Source organism: Enhydra lutris, unplaced genomic scaffold, assembly GCF_002288905.1.
Source record: "Enhydra lutris kenyoni isolate GAN:26980312 unplaced genomic scaffold, ASM228890v2 scaffoldscaffold228, whole genome shotgun sequence".
In the NCBI taxonomy this organism is placed as follows: domain Eukaryota; kingdom Metazoa; phylum Chordata; class Mammalia; order Carnivora; family Mustelidae; genus Enhydra; species Enhydra lutris.
Genome location: NW_019154312.1, coordinates 49,692 through 73,760, shown reverse-complemented (window position 1 = coordinate 73,760; position 24,069 = coordinate 49,692). Strand labels below are relative to the sequence as shown.

Below are 24,069 nucleotides of genomic sequence, written 5' to 3'. Positions count from 1 at the left end.
CCAGCCAGCCAGCCAGCCAGCCATTTATTGACCCATCTGTCTACCCACCCATCCATCTATCCATCAACCCATTCACATAACCATCCATCCATCCTTCCTTCCATCCATCCATCCATCCATCCATGCATGCCATCATCCATCGGAGCATCCATTGCACCATCCATCCATCCATTTGTTCATCTGTCAACCCATCTTTCCATCCTCTCAACTCTCCATCCATCCATCCATCCTTCCATCCATCCACTACACGGGCACTGGTCCTTGATGAATATGACACAAGAGGCTGTGTGGTGGGTGGAGGAATAAATCAAATGTACCCATAGATGCAATGTTAATTGGAGACTACAAGCTCAAGTGCTGGCAGCAAGAGACACAAGGCATGGTGTCTATAGTGGTAAAGAACATCTCAACCCATCAGTCTCATATCACAAATTATCTCCCTCTGCCTGCTAATGGCCTGCTGGCTGCTGGTCTATGTATCTGACCTGAAACTTGTAGCAGGAATCTTAGCTAGGGGAGATCCTATGTGGCTACAGGCAAGAATGAGGGTTCTAGGCAGGGCTTCTAAGAAGTGAGAATGTTTGAACTCGGCCTGAAGGCTGAATAGAGTCCATATGCCCAGGACACATGGAAGAGGCTTTGCAAAGAGAGAAAAAGGCCTGATGTCATCCCATTTCCTGGCCAATATATGATTTTCATATGCTCTGGGACAGCCTATTTGCTGTTCCCTTTCTTCTTCACCCGTCCTTCCACTCAAGGATGAGGGACAATAACTACCATTGTTCCTTTCCCCTCTCTCGAGGTGGCCAGTGGGACTATGGAGGAGACACACATGTGCAAATGTGTATGTGCATATATGCACATGGATGGGAAATCCTGGGGTGGGGACCTTATCTATTTTGTTCTCTGCTGCAGCCCAGAACCTAGAGTGGGTGCTCAGGAAATACTTGTTGGGATGAATAAATGACAGGAAAATGGTACATATTAAATGCATGAATGAATGAAAGAATGAAGGGAATAGATATAAAGAGCTTCAAAATGGTTTGGGTTGGGTGGACTGTCCCACCTCAGACTATGATCAGAAATGTGATGGCAGAGACCAGTATAGTTTGTATTTCATTCCTTTTATACTGATTTATATTTTTAATTACAGTAGCATACATGAATATATCTCATCATGATAAGAGTAATGCAAACATTACAGATAAGTCTAACACACCCATTTCTCACTAATTCCTCTTCTCACCCCAGAGGGGGACATTGTTGATGCTGTGAGATGTTCCCTTCCACAGGATTCTCTGTGCATTTCAGATATATATGTGTGTGTGTGTGTGTGTGTGTGTGTGTGTGTGTGTGTGTGTGCATGTGTGTGGATGCACCCAATCACAGTATACAGCAACCTCTTGTAAGATTAAAAAAAAAAGTTGAGGCACCTTGGTGGCTCAGTTTGTTAAGCATCCATCTCCTGATTTCAGCTCAGGTTGTGATCTCAGGTTTGTGAGATTGAGCCCTGCGCTTGTCTCTGTGCTCAGAGGGGAGTCTGTTTCTCTCCCTCTGTCCCTTCCCTCGGAATCTCTCTCTCTCTTAAATAAATAAATAAATAAATAAATGTGTAAAAAGGATTTTAAAAAGCGAAATTACGTTGCAAGCATTATTTGAACCTTATTTTATTTTCAACTTACTTTCTTTTCCCAGAATAACATTTCCTGGAGCTTCTTCTATAAGAGAGCACATCTCATTCTTTTTCCTTGCTGCTCTTGTGGCCTGAGGTTCCATAGGTCATTTAGGCACACTGTTTTTCCCATGAGTTTGGGATATTCTGAAGTATTTGTTCAGAGAAAGAGAGAGAGAGAGTGCACTTCAGTGAGTGTTTTTGGATCCAGCTTCTCATGTCCCTGTATCATTGCCCCGTCCTAGATTGGCATAATTGTCCCTTTCCTGATGATCCCAGTGGAAAGAACAGCCCCTCCCTGCCTACAGCTTGCAGCACTGGAGACCCAGAAGGCCACACAGGCCAAGTGTCAGCGGGAAGGGCCCACTCCCGAAAGAAGGAGTCCTATGACCTGGCCTTAACTCAGACTCGAGGTACTTCCCCGTACCCACGATGTGCCAGGCCCAGGGTAAGGAACAGAGCATATTGGTGGCCTCATTCCTACCTCATGAGGCTCTCAGTCCACCATGTGTTTGTATCAGTCTTGTGCTGGAGGTCTGAGGGAAGGATGAGGTGAGGTGGCTGCCAACAGGGTCCTGGAATGAGTGGCTTCTCCAGAAGCACAGAAACCTAGGGCATGAGGGTATTGGTATCACCTGGCCCCCTCCTGTGCAGCATCACTGCAGCCTGATGGACAGCTCTGATGAGCTCACCTCTGCATGCCTTGGAGTCAGCCCGGCTTGGCCCTCCATGCCTCTGCTCTCCTCTGCCCTTCCTCTCCTCCAGGGCTGGAAAACATCTCTAATCCCAGTGGGCATCACAGTCTGCAGCTCCTCCTCGGGCAAACTGGGCACAGGTGCCAACTGTTAGTGCACTCTCCCGACTTCCGTTTCCATAGCTCAGCACCTACAAAACTCCCCCATCAGAGTCATGCCAACAAGAGGGGGCTGTGGCTGTGCGTGTGTGCCCATGTGCATGTCCATGTGCCGGCTGCTGGAGCCTGTGGGAAACCAGGAGGGAAATTTCCAGTACAACGACCGTATGCCTGAGAATGAGGGGATTGCTCGGCAAACTTCAGAAGTGATCAAAATGTCCTTTCTCTAAAGTCCTGGCTGAACATGGGAGGGATTGGAGGAGATTATGCTGAGTGAAATAAGTCAAGCAGATAGAGTCAATTATCATATGGTTTCACTTACTTGTGGAGCATAAGGAATAAAACAGAGGACATTGAAAGAAGGAGAGAAGTGAGTTGGGGGAAATCGGGGGTGGGTGGTTGAGATGAACCATGTGGACTCTGAGAAACAATCTGAGGGTTTTGGAGGGAAGAGGGTGGGAGATTGGGTGAGCCTGGTGGTGGATATTAAGGAATGCACGTATTGCATGGAGAACTGGGTGTGGTGCATAAACAATGAATCTTGGAACACTGAAAAAATAAAATAAAATTTTAAAAATGGGCAGATAATACAACATAGGAACTAAGTCAATGGTATTATAATAGCAGTATATGGTGTCAGAGGTAGCTACACTTGTGGGGAGCATAGCATAATGTTTTCAATTGTCAAATTCTATGTGGTACATCTGAAACTAATGTAACATTGTGTGTCAACTATGCTTCAATAAAAATATTTAAAACTGGGTGGAAAAATGTTAGCAGGTGCACATAAAATAGTGAGTCAGTTGGGATGGATTACTATAGAATACAATTTCTGCACATGCCAGATTATGAATTCAGGGCATAATTTTCTGTAAATTGTAATTCTTGTTTGGTAAGGAAGACTAATTTTTTCCCTCCTATAGAAGGAAAAAAAATGCCACTCTCCTGGGCCACTGCTCTTTAGAACAGGCTCTACCAGCCCATCTCCCATGGGGACGGTCGGATGGGTGAAGCTGTGTCCCAGAGTGGCTGCAGTCAGAGACACTGCAGGAGGCCTTTCACTCCTGGGGTGACCAGGTAGCTGACATAGGTTGCTGAGGTGGCTTTTGGGTGGAAGAAGAAAGACTCTTGCTCATGGACACTGCACTGCTCTGGAATGAGGATGGATAATGAGGATGGGCTGCTCTGGATGTGTGGGGTGAAGATGAGATGCAGGTAACCAGGAGAGAGGGAGGTTGTTGGCAAGGCATTGGAGGCTGTGTTCATCATTCATTCATTCATTCCACAAGAGTTTACTGAGTGCCCAAGGGGTGGGGTCTTCTTCCAAGCTATGGGGTCACAGCAATGCTAAGTTCCAGTGGAGAGAAGCAGCCAATCAACAAGGACTAAGACAAGCATCCATCTTAGCTACAAAGGAAGGCAGAGTGAGTGGTGGGGGCTCATCAGAGAAGGCCCCAGTGGGTAGATGACCATGGGGCTAAACCACACAGAAAGGAGGAAACAGACATGACAGGTGAGTGGTCTTCCCACTGTACTAAGCCACTGTGAGTATGAGGCCTGGAGGTCGAGCAAGCCAGGCTTGTTCCGATAAGAGAATAGGCCAGCAAGGCTGGAGTCCTGGGAGGAAGGGCGAGTGGAGAGGCTGGGCTGGGTTGGGGACAATTGAAGTGCATGAGAGCTGGATAGTTTTGAGTTAGGGAGAGACATGACTGGTTGTTGCTAGAAGCTTCCTCAGGCTGCATGTAGAGAACTGTCATCAGAGGTGCCATGGTAGGAGAGGGAGCCTCTGGGAATCGCTGCACTTCTGGTTCTTCATCCCGGCTCCCAAGGCCTTGGGGTGTGTGGGTGGCTCTGTGCCAGCTGCCTCTTCTCCTGATGGAACGCAAGGAAGGACAATACTTCCAGAATACCTAAGGCCGCTCGCTCCAGTGTGATGGCTGGAGACTCCTGAAGGCAGGGGAAAGCAGAGGACTTATTCTAGTGTGGACCCATATTTGTCCAGATTCATTCCAATGAAAATGACGGAAACCCGAGTCAACAGGCTCAAGTGAAACTTGAAAGAGTATCAACAAATTACTGGCCCTTGCTGTCAAAAAGTCTAGGGATTTCAGTCATAGCTGGATCCAGGGGCTTGAACAATATCGACAGGAATCTTTCTTGCTTTGTCTCTACTTTCTTCTGTGCTGACTTCATTTTCAGGCAGAAGGTCCCCATGTGGTGGAAGAGATGCCATCAGCACTTTCAGACTTAACCTCCTCTCAGCTGAGGAATGGTCTGTGCCCAAATGAGACTCCTTGTGGGAGTCCCAGAGGTAAGCCAGACCAAGAAGGAGGTGCTGTGGCTGAGTTGGGGATGTCCCTTCTGCTCACTGTCCTCTTCCTTTCAGACTTGATGGTAACTTCTGACAGAACTCTGGAAACCACACCTGCAGACCCTGCTTCCCCGCAAGCAGCACACCTGTCGATTCTGGTTCTTTCTGCTAATGACCATACAGACCCTTGCCCAGAACCCCCAGCCACACTGAGGGCCTGGCCAGAATGGCTTCTGGGCTTCACACACACACCCTGTCTAGGGAGTCTGCCCTGGGAACATGATATGCTCCTGCCTCACTGGGGACCAAGATTGTTGTCAAGGCCCTTATATTCCCACAGTAGAGGAGGTGTAATGTGGAGAAGTCACTTTATCCACATACCCCACATACCCACATACCCTCAAGATGCCAGAAGCCACTGTGCTCTTTTGAGTCAGACCAGCACGCTCCTCTAGAATGCAAGTTCTGGGGACAGAGGGCCTGAGGTGCTCGCTGTGTGACCTTGGATGGGTTCCTTGACCTTTCTGTGCCACAGTATTCTCCTCGGTGAAGTGGGGCTTCTGGTAGGGCTTCTGTGAAGCCCAACTGAATTAACTCAACAGGTGCCTGGGACGTAGCAGGTGCTCCCCACACACTAGCTCTGGTCTTCATCAGCTGTGACAGAGCGTGGGGCATGCTGGGCCGAGGTTGGGTGGCAGCTGATAGTAACCGACTCCAGCCTATCCTAAAACATGTAAAACATGTACCACCTGGGGATTGGGCCCAGGCTTTGGAGCCGTGAGATTATCTGAGGTCCTGGGGTCCAATCAGCATCACATCCAGGATCCTGGATCCACCTCCTCACCGTTCACCAAGCTCCAGGCTCCAGGCTCCAGGCTGAGCAGCACATCCTTGCCCTTGATGAAGGCACACTGCTTAAGGAGTACGCCCACACGAGGAAGGAGAGAACACTCACCTTTCTCCTGGAACATTTAGCCTCTGGGGGACATGGCACTTAGGGTGACCCCTCCTTTCCACCCACACACTGGGAATGCAACAGCAGCTCAATCCTGTGGGGTCCCACACCATGTGCTCTGAGCCTCCTGGAAATGGCCCCAGGGACACTGAAAGTGTTATTACTATTTTTTTAAATTTCTTTTCAGTGTGTCAGAATTCATTGTTTATGCACCACCCCCAGTGCTCCACGCAATACGTGCCCTCCATAATATCCACCACCTGGCTCCCCTAACCTCCCACCCCCCGCCCCTTCAAAACCCTCAGATTGGTTTTCAGAGTCCATAGTCTCTCACGGTTCATCTCCCCTTTGAATTTCCCTCAACTCCCTTCTCCTCTCCATCAAGGTGTTATTACTATTATTGCTGACCATAAAATACTGGACAAATGACTGTGGATCTGCAGACGAGGAGGAGTCTTCCTTCCTGGGGAGAGATTTGAGGGCTGGTTTAAGAGCCTTTCGGAGCCACAAGGCCAGCAGAGGGAGCAGGCTCTGCAGAAGCCTTCAGGAGCAGAGCTACTGGGACTGGGAAGTCTTTGATTACCTACATCTGTATGTATGGAAACTTCTGGGAGCTGCGGAGGGGAGAGGGAAGTGTAAACAGCGAGAAGTCGGTGGCCTCCTCACCAGATTGTTGGTGGGGCGTGGGCCACACAGATCTGGCCTGTGCTCTGCGGCAGGGGCTGCTAAGTGATCCGGGAGCAGAGAGCAGGATGGAACCCAGGAGAGGAATCAGGGCTTTATGATGCCCTTGCTTGTGCATAGCAAGAGAAAATAACCCTCGGAAGTGTGAATTCATTGGCTCGGTCATTGGCGCGTGGTACTGTCCTGGCCTCCTGGTGGGCTGGGGGGATCCAAGGCCTGTCCACGGCAGCAGAGGCCATACGGCCTGCGGGCAGGGTGGGGGTCCACGTAGGCCCACTCTGCTGACGAAGCCGTTCCTGCTGTTCTGCACCCAGGCTGCTCTAAGCAGTGCTCACTTTTGGCAGGTCCTGTCTGCAGCTGGCTGGGCTGTGGGCCTGCCTGCCTCTGGGCTTCTCGCTGTCTGTGGTGGGGGAGCGGGTGGGGGCGGGTGTATCCTTGCTTCCATTGTATCTTGTTGCTGCTTGCTGCTACAGGAGGCTGGGTCCTAGTCAGGGCTGTGGGACACACACACACACACACACACACACACACACACTAATAAGAGAAGAGACAAGAACCATAAGATTCTCTCAACTGATGCAGAAAAAGCATTTGACAAAACACAGCATTCTTTTTCTTTTAAAGATTTTATTTATTTATTTATTTATTTACTTATTTGATAGAGAGACACAGTAAGAGAAGGAACACAAGCAGGGAGAGTGGGAGATGGTGAAGCAGGCCTCCCTCTCAGCAAGGAGCCCAACATGGGGCTTGACCCCAGACCTAGGGATCATGAGCTGAGCAGAAGGCAGACACAAAATGACTGATCTGCCAAGGAGCCCCAAAAACACAGCATCCCTTCAAGATTAAAACTCTCCAGATTGTAGGGATTTAGGGAACATTCCACAATTTCATAAAAACCATCTATGAAAAGCCCACAATGAATATCATTCTCGATGGGGAAAAGCTGAGAGCCTTTTCTTTTTTTTTTATTTCTTTCTCTCTCTTTCTTTCTTTCTTTCTTTCTTTCACTCCTTCTCTCTTTCTTTCCTTCCATCTATTTTTATTAACCTGTAAGTCTTTTCCATAAGATCAGGAACACTACAAGGATGTCCACTCTCACCACTGTTGTTCAGCATAGTACTAGAAGTCCTAATAATAGCAATCAGACAACAAAAAGAAATAAAAGGTATTCAAATTGTCAAGGAAGAAGTCAAACTCTCTCTCTTCACAGATGACATGGTATTTTACGTGGAAAACCCAAAAGACTCCACCCCCTGATTACTCGAACTCATACAGCAATTCAGTAATGTGTCAGGACACAAAATCAATGCATAGAAATCAGTTGCTTTCCCATTCACTAACAATGTAACTATAGAAAGAGAAATTAGGGAATCGATTCCATTTACTAAAGCACCCAAATGCCTTAGATACCTCGGAATAAACCCAACCAAAGAGGTAAAGAATTTATACTTGAGGAACTATAGAACACTCATGAAAGAAATTGAAGAAGACACAAAAAGATGGACAAACATTCCATGCTCATGGATCAGCAGAATGAACATTGTTAAAATGTCTACGCTGCCCAGGGCAATCTATCTTTCAATGCCATCCCAATCAAAATGCCAACGACATTTTTCTAAGTGCTGGAACAAACAGTCCTAAAATTTGTATGGAACCAGAAAAGACCCCAAATCACCAAGGAAATGTTGAAAAAGAAAAACAAAGCTGGGGGTATCACATTGCCTGATTTCAAACTTTATTACAAAGCTATGAAAATCAAGATAGCATTGTACTGGTGCAAAAACAGACACACAGACCAATGGAATAACGTAAAGGGCCCAGACATGGACCCTCAACTCTGTGGTCAAATAATCTTCAATTAAGGAAGGAAAAATTATCCATTGGAAAAAAGACAGTCTCTTCAATAAATGGTGCAGGGAAAATTGGACAGCTACATAGAGAAGAATGAATCTCAGCCATTCCCTTACACCGTACACAAAGATAAACTCACAATGGATGAAAGACCTCAACATTAGACAGGAATCCATCAAAATTCTAGAGAAGAACATAGGCAGTAACCTCTTTGACATTGGCCACAACAACTCCTTTCAAGACATATTTCCAAGGGCAAGGGAATCAAAAGAAAAATGAACTTTGGGGACTTCATCAAGATCAAAAGCTTCTGCACAACAAAGGAAACAGTCAACAAAACAAAGAGGCAGTCACAGAATGAGAGAAAATTTTTGCAAATGGCACGGTAGACGAAGCGCTGATATCCAAGATCTAGAAAGAACTCCTGGAACTCAGCACCCAAAGCCAGATAATCAAGTAAAAAAAATGGGCAGAAGACATGAACAGACACTTCTCCAATGAAGACATACAAATGGCTAGCAGACATATGAAAAAATGTGCATTATAATTTGCCATCAGGGAAATTAAAATCAAAACCACAATGAGATATCACCTTACACCAGTTAGAATGGCAAAAATTAACAAGGCAGGAAACAATGAATGTTGGAGAGGATGTGGGGAAAGGGGAACCCTCTTACACAGTTGGTGGGAAATCAAGTTGGTGCAGCCATTTCAGAAAACAGTGTGGAGATTCCACAAAAAATTAAAGCTACCCTATGACCCTGTAATTGCACTACTGGGTTTTAACCCCATCCCAATGTTCATAGAAACAATGTCCACAATTGCCAAACCGTGGAAGGAGTTGAGATGCCCTTTAACAGATGAATGGATAAGAAGATATGGTCCATATATACAACGGAATATTACTCAGCCTCCAGAAAAGATGAATACCCAACTTTTGCATCAATATGGATGGGACTGGGGGAGATTATACTCCGTGAAATAAGTCATGCAGAAAAAGTCAATTATCAAATGGTTTCACTTACTTGTCGAACATAAGGAAGAACATGGAGGACGTTAGGAGAAGGAAAGGAAAAGTGAAGGGGGGGAATTGGAGGGGAGATGAACCATGAGAGATTGTGGACTCCAGAAACCAACTGAGCGTTTTAGAGGGGAGGGAGTGGGGGGAATGGGTGAGCCTGGTGGTGGGTATTAAGGAGGGCACAAATTGCATGGAGCACTGGGTATTATACATAAACAATGAATCTTAGAACACTACATCAAAATCTAATGATGTATGGTGACTAACATAACATAATAAAAAATTTTTAAAAAGTGGGGAAAAAGAATACTACAAAGATGTTTACCGTCACTACTATTGTTCAACTTAGTACCAAAAATTCTATCCTCAGCAATCAGATAACAAAAATCAATAAAATGCATCCAAGTAAGCAAAGAAGTCAAACTCTCACTCTTTGCAGATACAAGATGTGTATGTAGAAAACCCAAAAGGCTCTACTCCAAAATTGCTAGAACTGATACAGGAATTCAGCAATGTGTGTGTATATTTATATGTTGAATATTATGGTGTATATATATGTGTGTGTATATATGGCATATATACTCCCAAAGTACTTTCCCATTAAAAGGAGGGAAGAGAAGAAAATGAAACAAAAAGACTGAGTGTGAAAGAGGCCCAGTGAGGACTTTGAGCCAGGTGGACCCAAGTTAGAGTGTGGACCTTGATACTCCCTACCTGGGTGGCCTTGGGCAGACCAACGTCTTGTAGCTCTCTGTAATACTGCAGTGGCAACCATGCCTAGGTGGGAGGACAGTGTCAGGATTAAGTGGGCTAGTTCATAGAAAGCTCCCAGAGCCTTTTTCAGATTTCTGATGGTTCAAGGCCAGCCTGTGTGTGTGTGTGTGTTTCGGGGCGTGGGATGGGGAGGGAATCGTCTCCATGCTCCCTCTGAAGGACTGCCTGCAAGCCCACCACACACACCTCTGCCCCCTCCCAAGAGGTTCCCCAACCTCAGCTTTGTCCTGGAAGCTGGACTCCCCCTTCTGTTGGAACCGTAGGAGTGAAGCCAGTGCTTAGCCTCTCAAACCCCCCACCCAGAAGCCCGTGCTGCTGCAGCAGATGGGGGACAACCTATGTTGGACTTTGGCCCATACATTCAGCAAACATTAACTTAGCACCTTGAGCTTCCGTGTGTTGCTGGGCTCTCCCTCAAGCCCAATGAAGAGGGGGAGGAGCTTCCTTAGGCCCAAGGGTCAGAGATACTGAATCGAAACCAAAGAGAGAGGCCTCCCCCAGCTTCAGGAAGGTGCAAGGGAAGCCCAGATAAAACGTGTGTGGTAGAGGGCTGGAGATGGACCCTCAGGAGAAGCTCCCCAGGAGCCCTCAGTCTCCAGGTCCTAGGCAACACCTGGCCAGCAAGCCGGAGTCAGAGAAGCATCCCGGGAAGGTGAAGGCGCCAAAGCAGCACAGCCTGTCTGTGAGGGTAGTGGTGCTGGTGGCCATAGTGGTGGCAGTGGTGGCGGTAATGGCTGTGGTGGCTGTGGTGGCTGTGGTGGTAGGCGCCGGGAGGACCATGGTAGCCGAGTTGGCTGCAGAGAGGATACAGGCGGCAGCGGCAGCGGCAGCGGCAGCGGCAGTGGAGGCAGCGGCAGAGAGGACGAAGGCAGCAGCGGCAGCGGAGGCAGCGGCAGAGAGGATGAAGGTGGCAGTGGCAGCGGAGATAGCAGCAGAGAGGATGAAGGCGGCAGCGGCAGCGGAGATAGCGGCAGAGAGGATGAAGGCGGCAGCGGCAGCAGCAGTGGTGGTGATAGTAGTGGTGGCATGGGTGCTACGGTGAGTGGGGACCAGAAGGCCCTCCTGCGTGGGCGAGCCGGAAGGCGTCAGGGAGTGGGTCTGCACGCTGGGGCAGCCACGGGGCTAGGAGACCCTTGGTGGGGCCGGAGAAGCCAGTCCTTAGTCTTCCTGGCGCCAGGGGTCGCATCCCAGCAGGTGAAGCGCTGGGTGCACGGGTGTGGTGCAGGTGAGGTGGGGTGCGGAGCCGGATCCACGTCGCTAAGGTATTCATTTCCCACAAGAAGACACTGAGACAGAGAGAGGCTGATGTCACGCCAGAAGTAAGCAGAAGCAGCCCAGCTGGGGTTACAACCCAGGCAGTGGGACTCAGGGCCCTGGCACCCAGCTGAGTGACCCCAGTTTGTTTATGACCTCTTGAGTTACCCTCATGTATGTGCCATCTTCAGTAACCCGGGGTGTGCATCACCCTCATCTGCCTCCCAGGTGCGTGGGTGGGGTGGCAGTTCTTACAAATCTGGAACAGAGTCCTCGGATACCCCTTGAGTCGCAACCCCTGGCCTCGCCCTGAAGATAATGTTTAGAGATGATCAAGAATGGATGTTAGGGATCTCGGAGGGGACAATTCCTGTGGTGGGGACTGGTAGCTTCATTAGTCTTTAAAAGAGGAAGCAGGGGGACTTTGAGAGGTTGCAGATGACCTATTTATGAGCCTCCTGCTCAGGTAAGGTCGCCCTGCCAGGACCTGCTTAGCTTTGGCCTCTGCGTCTATGGGAAAGTGTTCTTCTGATTTTTCAAGAGAAATCAGAAATCAGATGTACGTTAAATCTGGTTTTTAAATACTGGCAACACTTCAGTCATTAAAAAGTCTGTGGGCATATCCGAAAGTGCTAGTGGGGTCCCACATGGGACTTTGGAGCAGACCTACAGAAGTGGGGACACAAGGCTTGCAAGAGCCAGGCCACACAGAGGAGTTTCATAAATTCAACAGAGAAGTAGAAAGTACTGAGGATGGCAGGTGGGCAAGATCACTCTGACTCCTTAAGAGGCTCTGCTTTTCCAATTTTTTTTTTTTTTAACACAGTGCATGTGGGTCTCCGTTAGCTCTGAAGCCTTCCTCTCCCTGCTCTCTCACAATCTGGTCTATCTCAAAAAGCCAGGCTGCAGTCCCAGGGATGGGTTCATTTCCCTCTTCCCAAGAACCTTGCTGTCATCAGCAGAGCAGCCTGGTGCTTGCAAGAAACCAGGGCTTCAGGTTGGCATTTGCCTTCCCTGTGGCTGGCAGATGGGCTTTCTGTGACCAGAGCCCGTGTTGTGGACAAATCTGATTCTGAAATAGGTGTGATATGGGGAGGGGAGAGTCCATTCCCACACTTTGAGCTCGGTCCCCATCAGAGTACTCTTCCTCCCTCCTTCCTGGCTTCCTTGCTGCTCACAGACAAAGGCAAGCTTGGAGTGGGAGGGAAGCAGGACTGGCTTCCGTCCTCAATCTGGCAATCCCCGAGAAGTCGGGAGGCTGGGCTTTCCAGCAAGGACTCAGGAGATGGGGTGACAAACCTTTCTTCCACAAGAGTCTGTTGATGCTCTAAATTCTAAAATGATTTTCACACAGAAATTAAACCAGCTCTGTCTTGCATTGAGGCAGCCACAGTGCCACGTCTTGCTGTGGTGTGAAGCTGTTGAACCCAGCCAGAGGTGGGCCTCTTCATGCCCTCCCACACACCGGGCCACCTGCTGGCCCTCCAGGTCTACAGAGCCCAGGGCTCCTGCCTTGGCTGCTCTGCCTGGGCTGAGAGGAGGTTGGAAGTAAGTAGTCTTTGCATGATGCTGTTTTATTAGCCCCTCTGGGTTTGTATGAAGTCATTCAGAGCAGGTGGGAAGCTAGGTTCTTTGATGGACCAGAGTGTAAAATGGCTGTTTCCTGCTTCCTTTCCACACATTTTCTTGCCCTGCAGAAAGTGTTTCCAAGTGCAGGTCAATAATTGTGCAGAAACCCTGTTTTAGGAGTGGTGTCTGGGCAGAGTGGCCTGGCCAGGGAGCCAGCCTTAAAGACCATGCTTGGGGTCTTCATGTGCCTGGAAATGGGAAGCTCACTGCAGCCCCCAGAGGGGCCTTCCCAGATCCAAGCTTCATCTCCCCTTTTCCCAGGATAATGGACAGATATTCCATTCCCTGCAAGGGGTTGCCAGCAGTGAGCAAAGGGACAGGAAGCTTAGCAGTGTGCTGGCAGGTCCAGGACACATGGTGCCAGAGTGGGGTCAGGCACTCCTGACTTTTCCTCCTGTCCCTTGAGCACCCCTGCAGGCCTGGCCCCTTCATGGCCTCTACACCCCACATGGTCAAACAGACACTTTTAGGGGATGCTTGTTTGCACTTTCTGAACTCGAGGACTAAGGAGCTGATGTCTGATGTCTGGGTCATGCTCTCTTAGGGTCTTGCTGTCCGAAGTGGGGTGCACTTATGGAGAATCACTGATTTAGAACATGGCAGGAGCCAGAGCCCAGGACACTAATTATCTTTCTGGAATGGCGGAGAGGTTCTGAACCCTGACTGGGGTGATCCAGTAGACCTATAGACTTGTTCTAGAGGCTCAAAATTCTCCCCCAGGATTGAGAGGATGATTTCTAGAGGAGTGTCTGGTTCTGGATTTTCCTTGGGTCAAAAGGAGATGTAACCGAGAGTTCTTGAGCAAAGGGTCTGCCCCAAACTGTGTCAAGATCTTTTAGGGACTGCTTGCATGAAAAGGGGAGTGAAGGAAAGAAAGCGCCCTTCCAGCTTTGGGTCCAGTTGAAGCCAAGAGGAGAAGCACCAGCTCATGGCCACTTTGATTTGGGTTCCGGGTCCTGTCAGGTGTCCCCTCAGTGTTGTGGCTCTCCATACCCACTGACCCTGGGGCAGAACCCACCCTGCCTTTGCCCTGTGTGCCTGTCAGTTCCCCACCAGTGTGGATAACAGTTTCCAGACCACCAAAAATTGTTCAAAGGACATTGTTCCAAAGGTCCATCTGTCTGCTTATGCAAACACATGCAAACCTCTGGAATTCTTTGGTTTATTTTATTCTCTGGTTGTTCCATCTTACTGGTCATTCTTAGGGCCATCCTATCCCTACCTTTACTATCCCCCACGCAGAACTGGATGGGGGTTAGGAGGGGTTGCTTACAGAAAAGCCAGTGGTGTGTATCAGTAACAGAATATTCATTTAGAGCCATCAGTTCTCAGGCCACGTTTTCCAGACTCACCACAGGTACTTTGCATCCATTCCCCTCAGACCTTTCCAGAATCCAGCTGGAAGGTGGCTTATCTCCCTTTACAGGTGAGGAATCTGATGCTCAGCTCAGGGTCACAGGGCAGGTGTGGGCACAGGCCAGGGTGGTCACGGAGCCCAGTACTTTCCCCTTCTCGGGCTTGGCATGAGCTCGGTTGGTCTGTCACATGACAGAGGACTCGAGGCTGGGACAATCTGCCCTCTGCCAGGCTCTGTGCACTGGGGGTGCCTGAGCCATCAGGAAGGCCACAGACGTGAGAAAGGGCACACTTGCCTCACTTGTGATGAACCACTGCAGCTTGTGCCTGAACCTGTTCCGTAATCTGTCATGAGAAGTTATGCAGAGGGCAAGGAAGACCTCCGTCCCTCTGCGGGTTCTGTGTGCTTATTAACTAGTGGCTCCCTGACTTCCTCTGTGACAAGGAACCCATCACATTGCTGGGTACTGTCGGTTCGCATACAGCAGAGCTCCTGTTCTCTGCATGAGGCTGTCCTTCAAACTCTAGCAAGAGTGACATTTGGGTGCAAATACTCTGACACTCATTAAAACTTTCTCTTTGAAATGCTTCCTTCGAGGCTCGCCAAGAAACATCTCAAGGTGGAAGATGTCGGAAGCTGCTGTGCTGCATCACTGAGCAGAGGGAAAAGAAGGGGAGCTTGGAACCAGCTGTGGGTGGAGTAATCGGTGATCCGGTCAGAGGCCCACCTGGAGCTGCTGTTGGTAAGCCTTGCAGGACAGCCAGTCTTGGGGGTGTTGTAATAAAAGACTTTGAAACCACAGAGACCTCACAAAAATCTCTGTCCTGTGGGACATGTTTGCTGAGTTGCTGTTGCTTCTGTGACATGATCTTTGTGTCCCTAATTCATCCTATTGAAAACACATAGAAGGGCACCTGGGTGGCTCAGTCATTAAGCATCTGCCGTTGGCTCAGGTCATGATCCCAGGGTCCTGGGATCGAGCCCGACATTGGGCTCCCTGCTCTATAGGGGGCCTGCTTCTCCCTCTCCCACTCCCTCTGCTGTGTTTCTTCTCTAGCTGTTTCTTTCTCTGTCAAATAAATAAATAAAAATAATTTAAAACAGAAAACACATAGAAATGACTAGCAGACACATGAAAAAAATGTTTAATATCATTAGCCATCAGGGAAATTCAAATCAAAACCACACTGAGAAGCTACCTTACACCAGTTAGATTGGCAAAAATTAACAGGGCAGGAAACAAGTGTTGGAGAGGATATGGGGAAAGGGAACAGTCTTACACTGTTGGTGGGAATGCAAGTTGGTGCAGCCACTTTGGAAAAGAGTGTGGAGTTTCCTCAGAAATTAAAAATAGAGCTACCCTATGACCCTTCAATGGCACTGCTAAGTATTTACCCCAAAGATACAGATGTAGTGAAAAGAAGGGCCATCTGTACCCCAATGTACATCAGTGTACCCCAATCTGTACCGCAGCAGTGTCCACAAGAGCCAGAGTGTGGAAAGAGCTGAGATGACCTTCAACAGACGAAAGGATAAAGAAGATGTGGTCCATATCGTTAGGTCTGTTATTAAACGAAATGAGACTGAGACAAAGTAAAAGTTATTTAAAGCTCTATTTATGCCAAGTATTAGAAATCAGACTGATTGGCCAGGGGAACGAGACTGAGACAAGGTGAAAGTTATGCAAAGCTCTATTCTATGCTAAGCATTAAAAGTCAGACTGACCGGCCAGGGCCATCTCCAAAGAGAGCGACCACCTCCAGCTTACAGGCTCAAGAATTGACTGACTGACCGGTCAGGGCTGCCTCTGAAGAGAGCGACCCCTCCCCATCTTACAGACTATCTTTTATAGAGCTAAAGTCTGGCCACACAGAGGGGCCAATGAGATTGTAGTCATGTTAGGTCACACACAGGTGGCCAATTGAATTACAGTTTACCTATAGTAGCTGTTTGAACTAACCTATTACTCTGGTCAGAATTGGTGCTCAAGGTTGGTGCCCAAACGGCGGGGTTTACATTCTTTGGTGGTTAGGGAAAAAGTATGTGTGTTTCTTACTGATTGGATGTCTCCATCTGGCCTGACTCGTCCTTGTATTCTGGGCTCTGTTATCAAGAACTGGCCGACATGGTCTTGTATTCTGGGCTCTGTTATTAGGAACTAGCTGACCATATTTTACTGGTTTCCCAGACTTGCTTCTAAGTAAGTTCCTCTGGGGGGGTGAGGGGGCAGGGTCAGTTTAAGTTTTACTGCACAAACAACAAAATGGCTTTTAACCAAGATGGAGTTGCTCTGGCTAAATAGGTCTTTACACACACACACACGCACACGCGCGCGCGCGCGCACACACACACACACACACACACACACATATATATAATGGAATATTACACAGCCATTAGAAAGGATAAATACCCAATTTTTGCATCAATATGAATGGGACTGGAGGAGATTATGCTGAGTTAAGTAAGTCAAGCAGAAAGAGTCAATAATATATGGTTTCACCTACTTGTGGAACGTAAGGGAGGGGAGGACATTAGGAGAAGGAAAGGAAAAGTGAAGGCAGGGAAAGTCAGAGGGGGAGATGAACCATGAGAGACTGTGGTCTCTGAGAAACAAACTGAGGGTTTTAGGGGAGGGGAATGGGGCTGGTTGAGCCTGGTCGTGGGTATCAAGGAGGGCACGAAGTGCATGGAGCACTGGCTGTTATATGCAAACAATGAATCTTGGAACACTACATCAAACTAATGATGTATTATATGGTGACTAACATAATACAATTAAAAAAATAACGCTTCTTATGGGGCACCTGGGTGGCTCAGTGGGTTAAAGCCTCTGCCTTTGGCTCAGGTCATGGTCCCAGGGTCCTGGGATCGAGCCCCACATCGGGCTCTCTGCTCAGCGGGAAGCCCGCTTCCTCCTCTCTCTCTCTCTCTCTCTCTCTCTCTGCCTGCCTCTCCATCTACTTGAGATCTCTGTCTGTCAAGTTAATAAATAAAATCTTAAAAAAAAGTTTAAAAAAAATAAAGCTTCTTAGAAGAAAAAAAAAAGAAAAGAAAACACAGGCTTCTGAGTGTGAAGGTCTCTGAAATGCAGGCCATCCTTGTAAATGGCATGTGAGTGATGCAGACCTGGAGGGCGCCTCTCCCCTCAGGAATATGTCCAGCCTCTGAAGACATCAGGGTGTCCTGGGTCCTTTGGATGGTCTCCTCCCCCTGTCACCATTGTGTGTCACTGCAGAGGGGAAGCAGGGAGGAAGCTGGGAGGTGCTGAGCACCTCCTAGGAGCAGATGCTGTCTGGCCATTTCACATGAGCTCATTCATGGAGACCTCCCCATTCTGAAACCAACAGTCTAATGCAGCAAAAGCAGCAAACTCTCCTAGGTGACCATCCCTGTCTCCGTTTTTGCCACCTGCTTCTACTTGAGAACCAGTTTTGGGCTATGAAGGGAGATTTGGCTGATTTTTCCCATCATTTCTTGAAGCTAGGAAGGGTTGCCTCCTTTGTCTTAGGAGTAGGAAGCATTCTGGTGTGGTCTTCCCCTTGGGCCAGGGTGTCATCAGAGAGCGGGCTGCTGTGTGGGTCTGACATGAGGAGGGGCTGGATTACACCTCCGGTGAGGTGCCTCAGATGGACCCTGCAGCACAGGGGAGCAGCAAAGGCATGGTCTGCCACACTGGGCTCAGCAGATACAAAACTGAATGCCTGCTCTGTGCCAGCCAGCCTGTGCTGGGGACGTGGGAGAGCTCACAGTACATCCTTCAGTCCTCCCATGAACACAGGCTGGGGAGGTGACTGCCTGTCTGCCCAGGTTGGCTTCTGTTTCTGGCTCCTGGCATGGCTTCCTGCCCTGTTCTGCCTTTCTATGGCACGATTGGCGTTCAAGGACATTTCGTGATGCAGAGCTCACACTGGGGAGTAAATCAGTGTGTGGGTGACCCCAGACCTTCCACCTGTACATGTCCCTTTCCCACCTGTGAATTAGTGAGTCCTGAATTCAGTTTCTCAACATCCAATGGGCAGCCAGTGAGGGAGGAAACGTGGCCATGGACTTATTCCTCAGTGACATTCTACATCTTTGTCCCCCACCCACAACTAATGTGCTCAGGGGAGGGCTTGGTGGGATCATTTATCCTATAGCTGTTCCCAGATGTCATTGTGGGAGCACATATCTTATGCAGATTCTGTCAAATCTGATAGAGAACAGGACGTCTGCCAGGAGAACCTGGGAATTTGCTACCTGAAGCCACTAGTCGTGGGTGGAGCATCATTTTACCCAGAAAACCAAGGAATTTTCTCTTGTCCAAAGAGCTAGTAATTTGCTGGTCGATATTGCTGGTGACTTTTTTTTTCACTTTTTATTTATTTTTATTTTTTTCCCTATCATATTATTTTTTAAAAATTTTTATTTCTTTTCAGTGTAACAGTATTCATTGTTTTTGCACCACACCCAGTGCTCCATGTAATCTGTGCCCTCTCTAATACCCACCACCTGGTTCCCCCAACCTCCCACCCCCCACCCCTTCAAAACCCTCAGATTGTTTTTCAGAGTCCATAGTCTCTCATGGTTCACCTCCCCTTCCAATTGCCCTCAACTCCCTTCTCCTCTCTAACTCCCCTTGTCCTCCATGCTATTTGTTATGCTCCACAAATAAGGGAAACCATATGATAATTGACGCTCTCTGCTTGACTTATTTCACTCAGCATAATCTCTTCCAGTCCCGTCCATGTTGCTACAAAAGTTGGGTATTCATCCTTTCTGATGGAGGCATAATACTCCATAGTGTATATGGACCACATCTTCCTTATCCATTCGTCCATTGAAGGGCATCTTGGTTCTTTCCACAGTTTGGTGACTGTGGCCATTGCTGCTATAAACATTGGGGTACAGATGGCCATTCTTTTCAATACATCTGTATCTTTGGGGTAAATACCCAATAGTGCAATGGCAGGGTCATAGGGAAGCTCTATTTTTAATTTCTTGAGGAATCTCCACACTGTTTTCCAAAGTGGCTGCACCAACTTGCATTCCCACCAACAGTGTAAAAGGGTTCCCCTTTCTCCACATCCCCTCCAACACATGTTGTTTCCTGTCTTGCTAATTTTGGCCCTTCTAACTGGTGTAAGGTGGTATCTCAATGTGGTTTTAATCTGAATCTCCCTGATGGCTAGTGATGATGAACATTTTTTCATGTGTCTGAGAGCCATTTGTATGTCTTCATTGGAGAAGTGTCTGTTCATATCTTCTGCCCATTTTTTGATATGATTGTTCGTTTTATGTGTGTTGAGTTTGAGGAGTTCTTTATAGATCCTGGATATCAACCTTTTGTCTGTACTGTCATTTGCAAATATCTTCTCCCATTCCGTGGGTTGACTCTTTGTTTTGTTGACTGTTTCCTTTGCTGTGCAGAAGCTTTTGATCTTGATGACTTTTTGCATGAAGTGTTGTTCTAAATCAAATATTGGTTTAGTGCAGATGAGTACATTTCTTGTTGGCACAAAGTGCTTCATGGGTGTCATGGGGAAAGTTCAGTAAAACCTGTAAATGACTGGTTTTCCCTCCCTAAATCCTCCCTTCTTTTGGAGCAGAGCAGAAGGCTGACCAGGGCCAGTCTTCAGTCTCCTGGGCCTGATGCTGGCCCGGGCCCACCCCCAGGGGAGCTGTGTGTTTCCAGATGCCTCCACCCTTGGCTTCCTGAGTGGGTTCAGGTTTTGCTGCCTGTTGGTGGGGTCCAGCCCACAACTGGGCTCTCTCTGGCCTGGGCTCTATTCTGTCAGATAAACCTTCAATTTTGCAATAGTAGTAGAATTACAGACACATTGCTGAGACTGTGCAGAGAATGCCTAGATATCCCTCACCCAGTTCCCGTAACGTTACCACCAAGGTGCACTTATGAAAACTATGAAGTCAACACTGATGGATCACTAACAACTGGTCTCCAGACTTTATTTGTACTTTTCCAGTTTTGGCATTAAGATCTTTTCATTTGTCTTAAGATCTTTCCCAGAATCCAGCTCAAGAGATCACAGTGCATTTAATCCTCAGGTCTCCTTAGTCTCCCAGGCTCTGTGACAGTTCCTCAGACTTGGCTTTTTTCATGATCTGGTACTGTTGAGGAGTACCGGACAGGTACTTGTAGAATGCTTCTCCGTTTGGGTTGGCTTGATGTTTTATCATGCTTATCCTGGGGTTGTGGACCTTGGGAAATCATACCACAGACAGAGGGGGAGCACCTGTCTCATAGCACCATTTTAGGGACATGTGACATCCACCGTCCTTCCTGGTGATGGACACCTTGATCACCTGGTTAAGGTGGTCTTTGCCAGGTTTGTCCATTTTGAAGTCAATGTCTCCCCTTTCCACACTCTGCTTTTTCAAAGAGAGTCCCTAAGTCCAGCTGGGTTGCATCTATTAATATCTGATATCAATATTTGATAGTCATGAGACTTCTCAGGATATACATCTTGCATTCTGTGTAGTAGCAATGAACTGTCAAGAGGTAGCCACTGCTCCTTTATTTTTTATTTCTATTTAAATTCAATTTAAATAGATAGATAGAGTACATCATTATCTTCAGATGTAGTGTTCAACAATTAATCAGTTGCATATAACACCCAGTGCTCATCACAACCTCTGCCTTGTTAATGCCCATCACCTAGTTACCTCACACCCTAACTACCTCCCCTTTAGTAACACTTCATTTGTTTCCCATAATTAAGAGTCCCTCCTGGCCTGCTCCCTTTCTTTTTTTTCCTGTTCAGGTTTCACTACCTTCCCTTATGGTTCTCTGCACTGTTTTTTATAGCCCGCATATGTGTTAAACCTTACGATACATGTCTTTCTCTAATTCACTTATTTCACTTAGCATAATACCCTGAAGTTACATCCATGTGGGTGTAAATAGTAAGTATTCATCCTCTCTGATGGCTAACATTCCATTGCATGTGTGTGTGTGTGTGTGTGTGTATACATTGCTGCAATGAACATTGGGGTGCAGCTGCTCCTTATTTTCAGTACATCTGTATCTTTGGGATAAATACCCAGTGGTGCAATTTTTGGGTCATATTGGAGCTGTATTTTTAACTTCTTTGGGAACCTCCATACCGTTTTCCAGAGTGGCTTTAACAGATTGCCTTGCCACCAACAGTGTAGAAGTTTTCCCCTTTGTCCTCCTCATCTCAAACATTTGTTGTTTCCTGCCTTGTTAATTTTAGCCATTCTGACTGGTCTTGGTATCTCATTTTAGCTTCAATTTCTGTTTCCCTGATGCCACATGATGTGGAACATTTCTTCATGTGTCTGTTGGCCATTTGTATGTTTTCTTTTGAGAAATATTTGCTCATACCTTCTGCCCATTTCTTTTGAGTGGATTATATTTGTTCTTTAGGGGTTGAGTTTGAGAAGTTCTTTATAGATCTTGGATATCAGTCTGTAGGGTCATATATAAATATACTCTACCATTCTGTAGGTTGCCTTTTAGTTTTGCTGATGGTTTCCTTTGTTGTGCAGAAGCTTTTTATATTGATGAAGTCCCAATACTTCATTTCTGCTTTTGTTTCCTTTGACATTGGAGATGTGTCTAGGAAGAAGTTGACATGGTTGAGGTCAAAGAGTTTCCTGCCTATGTTCTTCTCTAAGATTTTGATGGATTCTTGTCTCACATTGAGGTCTTTCATCCGTTTTGAGTTTACGTTTGGGTAGGGTTAAGAGAATTTTTCATTTTCATTCTTCTACATGTGGGTATCCAATTTTCCCAGCACTGTTTATTTAAGAGACACTATGTTTTCCATTGAGTATTCTTTCCCCGCTTTGTCAAAGATTAGTTGACCATAGAGTTGAGGGTTCATTTCTGGGCTCTCTATTCTGTTCCATTGGTCTATGTGTTTGTTTTTGTGCCAGTACCATGCTGTCTTGATGATCCCAGCTTTGTAATACAGTTTGAAGTCAGACATTCTGATGCCCCCAGCATTGGCATTCTTTGCAACATTACTATGGATATCCAGGGTCTTTTCTGGTTCCATACAAATTTTAGGATTGATGGTTCCACCTCTGTGAACAATGTCGATGGTATTTTGATAGGGATTGCATTGAATATGTAGATTGCTCTGGGCAATGTAGACATTTTAACAATATTTGTTCTTCTAATCCATGAGTGTGAGATGTTTTTCTATCTTTCTGTGTCTTCCTCAATTTCTTTCATAAGTGTTATGGAGTATTTAGAGTACAGATCATTTACCTTTTTGGTTCAGTTTATTCCTAGGTGTCTTATGGTTTTGGTGCAATTGTACATGGGATTGATTCCTTAATTTCTATTTCTTCAGGCTCATTGTTGGTGTAGAGAAATATAACTGTTTTCTGTGCATTCATTTTGTATCCTGCTATGTTGCTGAACAGCTGTGTAAGCCCTAGGAAACTTGGGGGTACCATCTTTTGGGTTTTTCCACATAAAGTATCATGTCATCCTGAATGAGTGAGAGTTTGATTTCTTCTTTGCCAATTTGAATGTCTCCTCTTTTTTTTTTTTTTTTTTTTTTTTTTTTTTTTGCTGTTGTCTGATTGCTGAGCCTAGGTCTTTGAGCATTCTGTTGAACAACAGTGCCACTGCCCATTTAGACAGGGACCCCGCTCACCATCACCCACAGGCTCACTCATGCTTCTTCATTCCTTTCATCTACAGCCTGCCCCCTGAAGGCACTTGAGTTGGAGACCCCTGCCCCAGGGCACCTTCCTGTAGCAAACCTACATCCCACCTGCTGAGAAAGAACTTTCCATTGACATAGGGCCTCAAGTCCCAAAATCATACACCTTAAATCGATCATAAATTTATACTTCAAAATAATGTTTATGCCCTTTCGGGGTCACGGGAAGAGAAATAGTTCAGTAAGCTCTATTTGATAGTTATCATCATACCACTCTGGAGGGCTGGCATGAAAAACAGTTGCTTCCAGAGTTGAGGTCTCCTTTTCTGTACACGGTGTCCTTTAACCATAAGATTTCACTGAAAATTTCCAATGTTCAGGGGCAAAGTGCATATTATGAAGAAAACTCAGCCTCACCACTGAGATGATTCTCCTTGCAAATGCACTGGCTTCTCAGCTCTGTCCTTTAAGATGAGAGAGTTTTGTGGGAAGCAGGAAACCTGAAGGCCCTGGAGAAGATTTCAGTTGTCAGAGCTGTGCGGTGGGAGATGCTTTATGCTGCATCTGTTGAGTGCACAGCTTAGGGAAGGGCATGTTGGGTGTCAGTTATCTGAGCCAAATGGAACAAGGACCCCAGAAACCCTTGCCCCCTCACCAAGGGGTGGAGTAGGCACGAAGCCGAGCCCATTCTGGCCTGTGGGTGAATGTGCTCACTCATCACGGCAGTGGACGTGCTCCCAGCAAGAGCACACATTGAACCAACTAATTGAACCTTCCTTGTTTTCTAGGGGGTGCTGTTGGGGATCTCTTAGGTACATGGATGATAAGCGGACAGTTCAAACGAATTCCTCAAACCATAATGGAGCTGCCGCCCGATAAGAAGCAAAAGCTCTATAATGAAGCCAGGGCCATCCTCAAGCACCTGAAGTGGAGGGACACCGAAGATCTGACCACACTGGTCATGGGCAGTGAGGCCCTGAAGAAGCAGCTGCTGGCCATGCTGGAAAAGTGCCTCAAATGCTGAAGTCCAGTACATTGATTTCAAAGCTATTTCTGGAAAGCAGGG

The 24,069-nt window shown here is 47.1% G+C and overlaps 1 pseudogene; it reads left to right on the top strand.

Moving 5' to 3' along the window:
* Nucleotides 1-14,947: 14,947 nt before the first annotated feature.
* Nucleotides 14,948-24,027, top strand: LOC111140182 (annotated as a pseudogene).
* Nucleotides 24,028-24,069: the final 42 nt, after the last annotated feature.